The sequence below is a fragment of the Archocentrus centrarchus genome, chromosome 3 (assembly GCF_007364275.1).
Source record: "Archocentrus centrarchus isolate MPI-CPG fArcCen1 chromosome 3, fArcCen1, whole genome shotgun sequence".
Classification (NCBI taxonomy): Eukaryota; Metazoa; Chordata; class Actinopteri; order Cichliformes; family Cichlidae; genus Archocentrus; species Archocentrus centrarchus.
In genome coordinates, this window is record NC_044348.1 from 3,552,149 (window position 1) to 3,565,536 (window position 13,388).

The following is a 13,388-nucleotide window of genomic DNA, read 5'->3' on the forward strand; positions in this document are numbered from 1 at the left end:
AGCCACGTGGGTCTGTTGCCGCTGCTTCGGCTTGCAGCGCTGCTATTCATATGTAAAGTAGTCAACGCCTGCCGGCTCCCCCGTACCTTTACCCCCCGCTGCTTCTGGTGGTACGTAAACGACCATATCCATCTCAGGCGAACGAAAATGCGCATCCCTGTATGCTGACGAAAGCTGTCATTTACTAGCGGCACCCGTGTCAGTATACGGGGACGAATATGCTTCTTTTCGTGCAGTGCAGAGTCCAACAAAGCAGCTACTTGCTGACCATAGACAGTTACAGTTTTATAGCACTGCCGTCCCAACCTTTGTTCCCCGGTGGGCTCCATCTCTAGTCGAGGTGCATAGCAAGCCCCGGTGACTTTAGCTTTGCGTATGGGGCACACAGAAGCTTTATGGCCTATCTGCTGGCAGTAATAACAAACAATATCCTTACCAGAAGCTTGCAGGTTTGGCGCTGGTCTGTGTTTTCTGACGGGCTCGGGTTACTCTCTCTCTTTGCCGGGCCTGGATGAGCCATCTGGTGCGATGCTCGAGGTGCGGCCTCCATGGACTGTGCCGCTGGAACTCCTCTATGTGCGTTGAGGTACTGTAGTGCCAACTTAGCAGCTGTTAGTCCATCCGCTGGCTCGTGCTCCTTCACCCAGGTCCTCAACTCTCCTGGAAGCACTCGAAGTAGCTGCTCCAAGATGATCGCCTCTCCAGTCTCCTCCGGCCGCATCCAGCGCCTGTAGAGTCCCTTAAGGCGGTAGTACATCTCCGTGGGGTTCTCACCTGGTGGGATCTGGTGGGACTAGAATCTCTGTCGGTAGGTCTCAGGTGAAATGTCAAACTTTGTTAGCAGTGCCCCTTTTAAGTCATCATAGCAATGAGTTCTTTCCTCATCCATGGCAGTGTAGGCCTCCAGTGCCTTCCCAGAAAGCAATGGAACCAGTCAACAAGCCCACTCACTCTCTGGCCATCTCCAGGTTTTGGCCATATGTTCAAAACGTAGCAAATAGTTCTCAATGTCCTCCCCTGTTTGGTAGGGGGGAATCTTTGGGCCCGCACAGTGCCTACCCTCTGATACCGGTTGGTCCAGTCGGTTGCTCAGCTCTTGGGATTGACGAGAAGGGGCCTCCTCTGCAGGGTGGCCATTGGCGTGCAGGTGTAGGCAGGACCAGTCGGGGGCTGCTTGCCGTCACTGTAGTTGGGGTTGCCATTTCAGCGGCCCGGTCCTCCCCCGGTTGTGGGTGAGCTAGTGTTGTAGTCAAGACCACCTAACCTGAGACCGAGACAAGACCAAGACCAGAGTGTATCGAGACCGAGACAAGACCAAGACTTTTAGGGTCCGAGACCAGTCGAAACCAAGACCGAGGGAGGGCGAGACCGAGACAAGACCAAGACCAGTGCCTGATGCTACATGACCCAATAAAATGTGAAACATGATCAAAATCACTTCTCAAATTGATCTGAAAGATCCACATTCCCATAAAATCATCCTGATATTAAACACTCACAGCTCAAATAAATATAACCATCTTTATTTAATACTCCTGGGTGACTGCCATCATTTATCACAGAATGTAAAACAATTATTCATAGTTCATCACAATAGTCTTAACTTTTCTCTGCCTTTCATAAACAATACATAAAGTTGTGTTGTTTTTAAACCAACATTCTTTGTAAAAATGGGTGCTTTTTCAAAACCACATAGCTAAATGTGTAAAACTGAAAAATATGGTAAACACTCATCAACAGTAAGAACTAAAGCCTTTAATCTTATACAGATTAAAGCTGCAGTAACCAATTAGAAACTACAGTTGTTTCTTTAGATGCAGAGAAAGCATTTGACTGGGTAAACAGGAAATTTCTACTTGCAGTTTTGTACAAATTTAGATTTGTGCTCTGTTGTGGTAAACAACTTTGCTATGCCAAGAGGATCTCTATTTGTAGTCTCCTCTTGTTGGTCTGTTTCTTTTATTTTCTTTATTTGTTTCTTTATTTACATGTTTAAGAGCGATTGGGGAGGGATAGAAAGAGAAAACCAAATAGAACGAAGGGGAGGATAGTCACCAACTGCTGCTGTAACAAAACACACACATGCAAAAACAACCATACAGCACCTGAAAGAGAAGATCTGTCATGATCCAAGAATGAAAGGACTCAAATGCAGCCACTGAAAGTACAAAACTCTTTATTTATAGAATGTTAAAGGGTGAAATGATAAAAGAGGACAGGCCAGGGCTCAGGCTGGTCAACGGGGCATTGCAGGCAGCACACACTCACACTGTCTTGATTTCTAACAATCCTTGGGTCAAAAACAGGTTGAGTTCTGCACAAAAAAAACGAGAGTTATTTCCACACAAAAGATAATTTCAAATTGGGTAAACATGACCGATAGCAATACCTTGCTGGTTCAATGATTCAGCAAAGGCTAAAGATTCTCTCCCAGCTTAAATACCCATTAGATGAGTGCTCATGAAGAACAGGTGAGTAATTAACTTCTGACAGGTGAACGGGACACCACAGGGAGTGGCAAATCCACTCCCAGGGGATCTGCAATGGTGAATGACACATTCAAAACAAATGCAAAACAAAGGAAATACATACGGGAGGAAACCAGCCAGAGATTGTGGGGACCATGACAAGAACACGAAGACAAACAACAAACAGTGTATGAGCTGAAAAAATGAATATAACTGTGAAAACTAGAATGCTATTAAATTTGAAGGTACAGATGCAACATTAGCACCTGACTGCCAGTCAATGATAATGATGAAAAATATCTGAAAAAAAAAAAACAGGGTTAACTATTTTTATTATAACATGTCATATCACATCTGGCATCAGGATCTCTTGCATCTCTTAGTAGTACTCAGACTCCAGGTTAGGTTGATAAGCATTTTTAGTGCCAGGTGGCAGAGGTGGAGGGAGAGGCCGCTCGCCATAATCTGTAGAGATACACAAAAGCAGTCAGATGCAAAATGGTTTAAAAAATGCTTCTGCCCTACTCACTGGGAAAACAAAGCAAAACATTATTCAAACCACATCTGCTTTATCAGTGGTGCCTTTGTTTAGCTTGGTTACAAAGCCTTTACCTAGCTTGTACCTAAAACCATAATGACTCATACCATCAGTAAAGCTAACACGATGTCTGAGGAGGCCAGGGTCAAAGAGAAGTCCTAACTCCGATGCATCAGACCTGCTACAAGAAGAGACAACTTTATTAAATTAGAGGAACACTGTCACACTTCAGTTTCATTTATTTGTGGAAATAACCACAGAAGCAATTCGTGTTCCTATTTTTGAAAAAGAAAAAAAAAACAAAAGCAAAAAAACAAGTTGTACTTGTTTTGGTTTGGGGGTTTTAAAATATTTGTACAAAACACGCCCTCTTGTTACAAATAACAAGCATAGTCACACTTGCACAAAAAATGCACTTCTACATTTCTGTGACTGTGACTGTCAGGATACATTTTCTGTACCACTTACACATTTGATGCCTACAGTTTCACCACCAGGAGGTCAGTTTGACACAGCAGCATACAAGTATTATCTTCATTTATCAACTCCATGACTTTGACACAACCCAATGTACAAGGCCACAATGTCAGTTGGACGTTTCGAGGATGTTCACCGTTTGCTGTGCTTTGATGACAAGAGGACCAGAGCCTCCCGACTGGAAACAGACCACATGACAGCCTTTCTGCTACATATGGGACCTGTTCCTGGTCAACTGCAGGCAGAAATTCATCCCCAGTGATTGTATCACAGTGGACGAACAACTTGTACCATTTTGAGGAAGGACCAAGTTTTTGCAGTATATGCCAAGCAAGCCTGCCAAGCACGTCATAAAGATATTCTGGGTTTGTGATGCACGCACCCGTTACGCAATTGATGTAATTGTGTACACAGGGAGACAACCAGGGGAAGAAGTCCAGAAGAATCTTGGGGAAAACACTGTCCATCAGTTGTGCAGCGGAATCAGACACACAGGTCGCAACATCACCACAGACAACTTCTTCACCAGTGTGCCTCTTGCAGAGCATCTCCTGGAGAAGGGTCTGACTATTGTGGGAACGTTGCGACAGAACAAGCCAGACGTCCCTCCAATGATGAAGGCTTCCAAGTTGAGGGAGGTCCACAGCACTGAATTTGGGTTCAGTGGCAGCATGACCATGATCAGCTATGTCAGAAAAAAGGGAAAGGCTGTTCTGCTTCTCAGCACAATGCACCACAGCAAGATGGTGGATGAAAACAGCCAAAAGAAAAAACAGAAGTAATCCTCTTTTATCAGACCGAAGGGGGTGTAGATACCGTTGACAGATGGTTGGCAACTACACCTGCTAGCTCCAGACACAGAGGTGGCCCGTGGTGCACCTGTACAACAAAATTGATATAGCCACTCTAAACGCCTACTCATTTTTCAGGGCTCAGCAACCTGAATTTTCCACAGGTATCACCAACACATGGCGACATTCCCTCCCAGAGCTCTCAAAGGAGCTGTGACTCCTCACATGAAAGGTCAACTGGAAGGTACCTCGAACCTACCAACCTACATCACTGAAGCAATGGGAAGGTGTGCAGTGACAAAAGCTACAAACCAGCAACAGGAGAGAGGCACAAAGGGCCAACAGAAGAGAAAGACATGCCAGATGTGTCCAAGAAACAAAGATTGCAAAGCCACCAATTGGTGTTGGAAATGCATTGACCCACTGTGCAATAGTCACAGCCAAAAGCAAATAGTTTGTGACAACTGCACACAGTGAATAGAGAAAAGATGTTTGTGTGGGCACATGTGGGTGGACAGTGTTATATATGTATGTATGTATGTTATGTGGTGTAGTTCATTCTCTTTTTTTGTCCTCCAGATAGATAGATAAACAATAATTTTTGAAGATTTTTGATGTTATTTCTTGTGAAAAAATGTTATAAAAAGTTAAAAATAAGCATGTTAAATGTAAAACCAGTCATTTGTTGACCCAGATATAATAAATATAATCACCTTTAACCAAAAATAAAGACATTTTTTTAAATTCATTGCAAAAACACATTGATTCTAATTGGGGTCATTTTTGACCCCACTCATGGAAGAGTGAAGGTCGTCCATGCATCTAAGGGGTTAAAAAAAAAAAAAATCTATATAAAGAAAACCTACCTCCTCAGAACAGCTGCAGACAGTCCCTCTGCAGTGAAAAGAAAGATAAGAATAAACAAAGCTGACATGTCTTAACTGATCTTGTTGGGGGAAAATTATGAGATGAGTGTCTTGAGCAAACTACTGCAAAAAGCAGGTTCTAGAATGAAGTGAGCAGCTGCTGTGGTTTCTACGGCTGATGAAGATTCATGGATAAAAAAAAAATCCATTTATATTTAAAATTTATGTATATAAAAAAAACTCCTCAAGAAAGCTCTATGATAAAAGCAAAGTTTGTGATGAAGACAATAGAGATGGTAGAAAAAATGTGCTATGTAATACAGGCATTCTTGAAATATATCTACCAATTAGTAATAGACATAAAATGCTGGAATTTCAGCACAAACTTCGTGAATGGTCTGTATCACACAGCAAGCCTTTAAAAATGCCCCAACATTTGGAGCATTTTTAATGGCTGGTTTAGCTCAGTGGGTGAACAGGTGCTCACATGCTCCAACCTGCAGCCCCCTGCTGTGTGTCCTCCTCTGCGCTCTCTCTCTCTGTCCCTCCTTACCGTCCACTCTTCATTGCTGCGCTGTCCAATAATGGCAAAAAAGCCCCAAAATAAATAAACAAAAAAAACTCCAAGTCAAAATAAACATATATTAAAAAAGTGGTTCATGAAAGGTACATCTGTAATTTATAAAATGAAAACAGATGTTTGAGTCACAATGGGCTGTCAGTTGCAGTAAAGCTTTATTAATATATGTACAAATATCAACACACAGACTGTGACTAATCCCTTTGTTACAGCGAGAAGCTTGGTCTCCCCAACTCTGCAGAAGCCTGGAAAGCTATAAAACTTTTATAACTGCTTACACTTATGAAATATGAAGTACTATCATTAATATTACAACTTTGCTGCAGTTCTCACATTAGAAATGTCATTCTCACTACTTTTAACGCAGTTCTCAAATCAGTATCATGTTTCCCCACCCACATTAGCCCCACAATGTTTTGTACACACTGCTATTCTTTCTGAGAATTCTTCACTACTAAAGATACTTATTGATGCAGGTAGAACTCTCGCAGTTAGAATATCTCGCTTTGCTTCAGTGAATAGCGCCCAGCGTTGCATTATTTTTTTCAGTTATGCATAAAAGTCCCGAAACTGGCAGGTAGCAGTGAAAACACCCTTCTTGTAAAAACAAATGTAAACACCAGAACGGGTTTGGGTTAAACAAATGGACATACTTATGATGGCTGATTAAACAGCTTAGAAGTCTTCTGGCGTCATTCACATTTTTTTCAATGCATCCTGTCTTCACTTGTCAGTCTGTTGTTGATAATACTTCTCTGGAATGTGCTGTTGATTCTTGTCACATTTCAGAGCCTATAGACATCTTTTTGTGTGACTGTGTGTGTACACCCATTTGTAACTAGTTACACAAAGAATACATGCCAAAGGTGAATAACCTGCCTCTTGCCATAGGGAATATGAATATTCTATGTTCTCAGTAAGCGCTGCCCAAACTCCACTAAAGCTTAGTGACATGTGGAATCTCTCTGGATTCATTCTTTCACATGCTTCCTTCAGATGCCCATGCTGGCAGTGTTATCATGTTCATTTATTTGTGAAGGAACCTGAAACACTTTAATTAAAAAATTAAGACATTTATTATATTAAAGAATCTGAACATATAACACGTGCATGTGGGACTCAGAGTTCAGAAAGAGACAGGCCTGTGTGTGTGCTCCGTCTCCCTCCCCTCTGAGCCTGTTCCTCTAATCATAACATTTTTATACTGCCACGATCCACATGTAAACAGTCTGTGTGCTGTGGGTTGGCCTCCGTCATTTGTCCAGTGCTGGTTTTTCATGACTCAGATTCCTCTCATTAGCGATAAAACCGAAAAGCACATCTTCTCCCCTGATGTTTCAATTTAATCAATACAGACCAAGCTTATCCAGATTATTAACAGAACATGGTGATCTTGGTGATGTTTTAATTGTATGTACTGTGGCCGAACCTCCAAGATAAGATGCACTGAGACTGAGAAGTTTTTCTGGCACTTTCTAATGCTTAATGTATCTATTTATTTATTAAATTGTCTGTTGTTTGCTTCAGCCACTGTTTATGAATTAATTTCCTGGAGTTTACTTTTAAACATTTGTCCATTTGCCATTTTATTCTTTGGGTAAAAAATAAAACCCCAACAGCAGCTTCCCAGTACGCAACTGTGACTTCCAAAGAAACGGTGAGCAATGGTGACCTAAAGTGTCTAGAAAAAAGGACAATAGCTACTGTACAAATCAAATTAAAGCTGCAAGCTGTGAAGACAGGGCTCTCACACCCGAGCGAATCTCGAGCCATGGTGCAGTCGAGCCGTGTTACGGTTTGTGATTGCTACGGTCAGGAGCGTCAGGGGTCACCTGAATGTTTTTAGCCTGGTAGGCTACTTGGACGTTAAGTCACTCGGCCACTGAATGTCTCCTGCGCCCACTAGGTGGTGTTGGCAAGTGCCCACAAATGACATGTTATGCAGCAGTATATAATGACTGCACCCAAAAAGGAAAATTTCATGCTCGTGGGATGATGATTAAAAGCCTACTGCTGGAGGCTGGAGGCGCTACCAGGAGACAGGCCAGTACACCAGGAGACGTGGAAGAGGCCGTAGGAGGGCAACAACCCAGCAGCAGGACCGCTACCTTCACCTTTGTGCAAGGAGGAACAGGAGGAGCACTGCCAGAGCCCTGCAAAATGACCTCCAGCAGGCCACAAATGTGCATGTGTCTGCACAAACGGTTAGAAACCGACTCCATGAGGATGGTATGAGGGCTTGACGTCCACAGATGAGGGTTGTGCTCACAGCCCAAGACCGTGCAGGACGCTTGGCATTTGCCAGAGAACACCAGGATTGGCAAATTCGCCACTGGTGCCCTGTGCTCTTCACAGATGAAAGCAGGTTCACACTGAGCACATTGACAGACGTGACAGAGTCTGGAGATGCCATGGAGAGCGATCTGCTGCCTGCAACATCCTTCCCTTTTTTCCTTCGCCAGAGGTAGCATGATTGCCATTAGGTACTGAGATGAGATCCTCAGACCCCTTGTGAGACCATATGCTGGTGCGGTTGGCCCTGGGTTCCTCCTAATGCAGGACAATGCTAGACCTCATGTGGCTGGAGTGTGTCAGCAGTTCCTGCAAGATGAAGACATTGAAGCTATGGCCTGGCCCGCCTGTTCCCCAGACCTGAATCTGATTGAGCACATCTGTGACATCATGTCTCGCTCCATCCACCAACATCACGTTGCACCACAGACTGTCCAGGAGTTGGTGGATGCTTTAGTCCAGGTTGGGCTACTGTGGGGCTGACTCAAACTCTCTCCTCAGCTAACAGTTCTAATAAGATGTAGAGTTCATCAGCGACTAGGTCAGGAGATCAGTCCAACAAAGGTCAGAAGAAGACAGGACAGCGGGGGTGTAGAGCAGGGGTATTCAACTGGCGACCCAAGGGCCAAAACCGGCCCATCCGTTATTTTGGACCGGCCCACTGCCCATTTACTTCTATTAAATAAAAATTTTAAAAGAAGCTGTGAATAAACTGTAAGCACGGCATGTAGTTCACACTCCTTACAGGTAGTGGCGGTAACGCACCATAGATTACCAACTGCCATTAAACTCAAGAAGAAAAAGAAGAAGAAGAATGGCATTTTATCAGTGTTGCCAACTTGGCGGCTTTGTCGCTAGAGCTGGCGGCTTTTCAGACCCCCCTAGCGAGTTTTTTCCTAAAAGCAACTAGTGACAAATTTAGCGAGGTTTCTCGGTAATGTCGGCAACTTTTTGAGAGTTATTTGTTAACCTGAAATCCTCCGCTATCGCCGTGTTTTGTGTACATACAGCCTTCGTACTGCATCCATTCAGACGAATTGGCATCGCGTGGACCCCCAAGAGTACCGAACTGTTGGTATGTGCTGTAAGTCACGTGACCTTAATAGCGGAATTGAGTCTGATCATGTCCTTCGTGATGCAGCCGGTGGATACGACGCCACATTGAGTGGGTGAGAGCGTTCTTGTGATACATCAGCATATATGTCTATGGATTTACAAATCCTGCTGACTGAAGCGTGGAAGTTTGTTCATTCAGTCTGCTTACATATTTTGTTATCTTACACAGGAGGAAGCACTTTGGTGAAGTCTACTTCACTGCAGACTGGCTTTTAAAAGAATAAGTCAGCCTTTTGCTATTTTCGCTCTGTATCTTTTCTGTTTACATTTTAATAGCACAGCTGCGAGTCTTTTGTTATGGAGAAAAAAAGCATTAATTTATTTGGGGAGCTTTATTGTTTAAATATGCCAGTGGTTAATTTTTGAGCAATTTCTCATGTACATCTACAGCTGAATGTTAATAAAAGTGTCTGTGTGACATTTGGGACATGTAACTTTGACTCAGAGGTGCCTTTTTGTTTATAACCTTTGGGAAGAAAAAAATATCAAGATATATTTCGTATATCAACATTCAGGTAAAAAATATTGAGATATTATTTTGGTCCATATTCCCCAGCCCTAGTAGTTCTAAACATATTTTTTTCTTCACTTTTTGTCTCCCCAAAGATGTTATTCCTCTCTCCTACAGCCTCGATTGCAACTACATGCATATAACCAATTATGCAAATTAGGTGATGATGTCATATAGCGACTTTTAGGACATCCAATAGCTATTTTACTTGCTGAGGAGTTGGCGGGAGGCCAGACAGCAGTTTCTGATGAAAACATGTCGCATTCAAAAGAGAAGAGACGTAAGGTGGACAGCGAAAATAGAAAATTTAACGACAACTGGACCGATAAGTATGCACAAGAGTAAGTGTCCCGAGAAATATGTGGCCCACTGGCAAATAGCCTCATGACAATTTGGCCCATAGAAAAATGTAGTTGAATACCCCTGGAGTAGAACGTCTATTTACAAAATATCCCGGAGACGATTTGATAAGCGGCAGTCCAAGGCCGCCAGGGAGCCAAATTCTTGATTCTACGACTGTCACATCCCGGCTGTGCGGCAGGCAGAAAGAGGACAACGCGACAACAGGCAGAGAAAACACGGGACTTAAATATACAGAAGGGCTGATGAGGGAAGAGGAAACAGGTGGGAACACAGGTGACGCTGATTACCTAGACTGGGGGAAGCAAAACTGAAGACAACAGACATGGACCAGACAACTATCAAAATAAAACAGGAAGACAAAAGAGGGAGACAAAGACACAGACTTGACACCAGGAAAACATAAGGAACAAGAAAAAGCAACTGAAGACCAATACAAAAAGATAACAAAAAAACAGGGCCATGACAACTTGTTTTGGTACAGACTGTACTGATTAATTTGTTGACAGCCTTCAGTCTTTCTGGCACCTCTCTGTGGCAAAAAAATCCAATTAATCTGAATCTTCTTGGTTTGTTCCTTCACCGTGCAGAAACAGATACATACATCTCCAAGATCTTACCCCTCAGAATCAGCTCCAGATATACAGAGTCTGAATTTGAGTCTGTACCTTACTGCGTTCCCGTCATAAGCAGCCTTACCAAAGTCAGACAGCTGCCTAGACTTCCTGAATTGCAACGACAAGCCAGGAATCTCCCGGTCCAATTCGGAGAAATCCCAGTGTCAATAAGCCAAATGTGTGTGTCCTCCACTGACAATACGGCCAGGCACGTCATATTCCACACCACACAGGAATCCATTACGTAGCCAGCTGGAATGTCAATAAGAGGGAATAGGGTTCTCCTTCCCCCAGTCTCCTCATGGTAAAAATTTGATCAAAACAATGGCGTTGAGAGACCAGCTGACCAGCTCCATAACTATAAATTCCAGTTCAGAAGTTGTGTGAAGTAAAGCAGCAAAGCAGGGGAAAAAGGAAGGGAAGAAGAAATGTGCGACCATCTCCGCTGAGAGCTGACGAGAAAAGACCTGAAAATGGAGATAAATGCCCCACCAAAAAGAGCATTGCTATGGCAACACTGTATAATATTCACAAAACTGTCACTTTAATTCAAAATGGCTGACTTCTTTTTGGGTTTCGGGCAGGGCTGGACTGGCAATCGAGCGTACCGGGCATTTGCCGGGGGGCAAATTTAGACGGGGCGGCCCATTGGCCCATCTTCAATATAGACAGTGGACCGAACCAATCAGGATATAGGATGAAAGCGGCCCCACCCTTTCTCTGTATGGTGCCCCCTGCTAGTAGTTTCAGTGCTGAGCGCATATGTTAACAGAGAGACAATATGGAGAATCCGAAGCAGCAGAAAGGGCGTGCGGAGAAGTTACGTGCGATGAAATTGAAGAGTGTCACTGTAGATGCTACAAAATGTGTAAAAATCACAGCCATGTTCGCTGCTGTAGCCTCCACGTCCTCTCTAACAGCAAGACTCCAGCAACAGCAGGCTGTAGGCAGAGGCGACATATACAGCTGCATGGTCAGAGGGCCCCCAAGCTCAACCACATTTGTCATGAAACTTTTTTGGTTTGTTTTAATTTTTTTTTACAAATGCCAATTTCCTAATAGAAAGAAGAGACTACTCTAACTGTCCAGATTTGTGTACTTGTAACAACACTAATTTAATGAGTAGGCTACACTCTAATATTTCTGTCTCAGAGTGATGCTGAAAAGCTAATTCATGCATTTATTACTTCTAAGTTGGACTATTGTAATTCGTTATTATCAGGCTGTCCTAAAAGCTCCCTGAAAAGTCTTCAGCTGATCCAAAATGCTGCAGCTAGAGTACTGACAGGGACTAGAAAGAGAGAGCAGATTTCTCCCATATTGGCTTCTCTTCATTGGCTCATAGTATCGTATCACCCCAACAGAGCACTTTGCTCTCAGACTGCTGGCTTACTTGTGGTTCCTAGGACACTTAAGAGTAGAATGGGAGGCAGAGCCTTCAGCTTTCAGGCCCCTCTTCTGTGGAACCAGCTTCCAGCTTGGATTCAGGAGACAGACACCCTCTCTATTTTTAAGATTAGGATGGCTGTTGGGTTTTCTCTGTAATTACTGTGGGGTCTTTACCTTACACTATAAAGTGCCTTGAGGCGGCTGTTTGTTGTGAGTTGGTGCTGTATAAATAAAATTGAATTGAAAAGGCTGAAACAGTGATGCATCCTAAAAAAAAATAATTAATAATCAACTTTAACCCTCCAGCATTAATAACATTCAGGGGACAATGAAATGGTATTAAGGGGGCCCCAAATCAAATCTTGCTTAGGGCCCCTTCAAGGCTTGGGCCCCTCTGCTGTAGGTGAAGACAGCAGCAGCATGATGAGCAATGGCAATTGATTATCAATATTTATTTACATTTGCATAGTTCCCCAAATCTGGCAGCCACGGCACCTTAATCTGATAAAATAGCAAATAGTCAAGGCTGAGAAGTGTTGGACGAGCAGCAAGTGTCCATTTTAGGCTGCACCTTTCAGCACACCTGTAACCTAAATTTTAGGTATTTAGGTTAAAGGTGTGCTGAAAGGCTGCACAGTAGTTTGAATTTGTAGCCTCTATGCTGGTTAAACATGTTTAAAAAACACTCAAACAGGTGAAATAACAGATTTTAAAAAAGCTAAAGGATGCGTAAAAGCTTTGCAATTTAAGCATTACTAAAGTAAGTTTAAAAAAAGTATAAAAATATTATTAGCAAAAGGTATGCCCATATTGAATAAGAGTAAGACAGTGTCGAATGCTTCTAAGACATAGTTGCAGGCCGGTCTAAGCCCAAAATGCCAGGGCCGATTTTTTGTCCCAGTCCAGCCCTGGTTTCGGGTTTGACTCCAAGAGGCTTTTTTGCATTTCTCAGGATGTTACACAGACCTGCAAGATTTCAGATACGTAGATAAAATGTGGTAAAAATTCAGTGAGCAATTAAACATGAAAGCCTCCATCCTGACAGAGGTGTGTACCAAATTTCATGACTTTTTGACCTTTCCAAGCCCCTCATCAAGCACTTCCCGTTTCATGGTGAAGCAACTTGTCACCAGGGCATGTCGTTAAATGAAAACTCACAATTTTCACACTGAATCATCATCGAGGTCTGATGTTTATTCAGACCGCTTTTGATGTGGATTGGGTAAAACTGGGAGGAGCACTACATCAAAGTATAAATATGATGGGTCCAATTCCCAGTAGATGGTGTTCTAACAATTTCTGACTTTTGCCATATCAGTGTGTTCAGGGCGGGGCTCTTATCAAACCACTGAAGTTTGGTGCAGATTGTAGAATGTGTGCTGG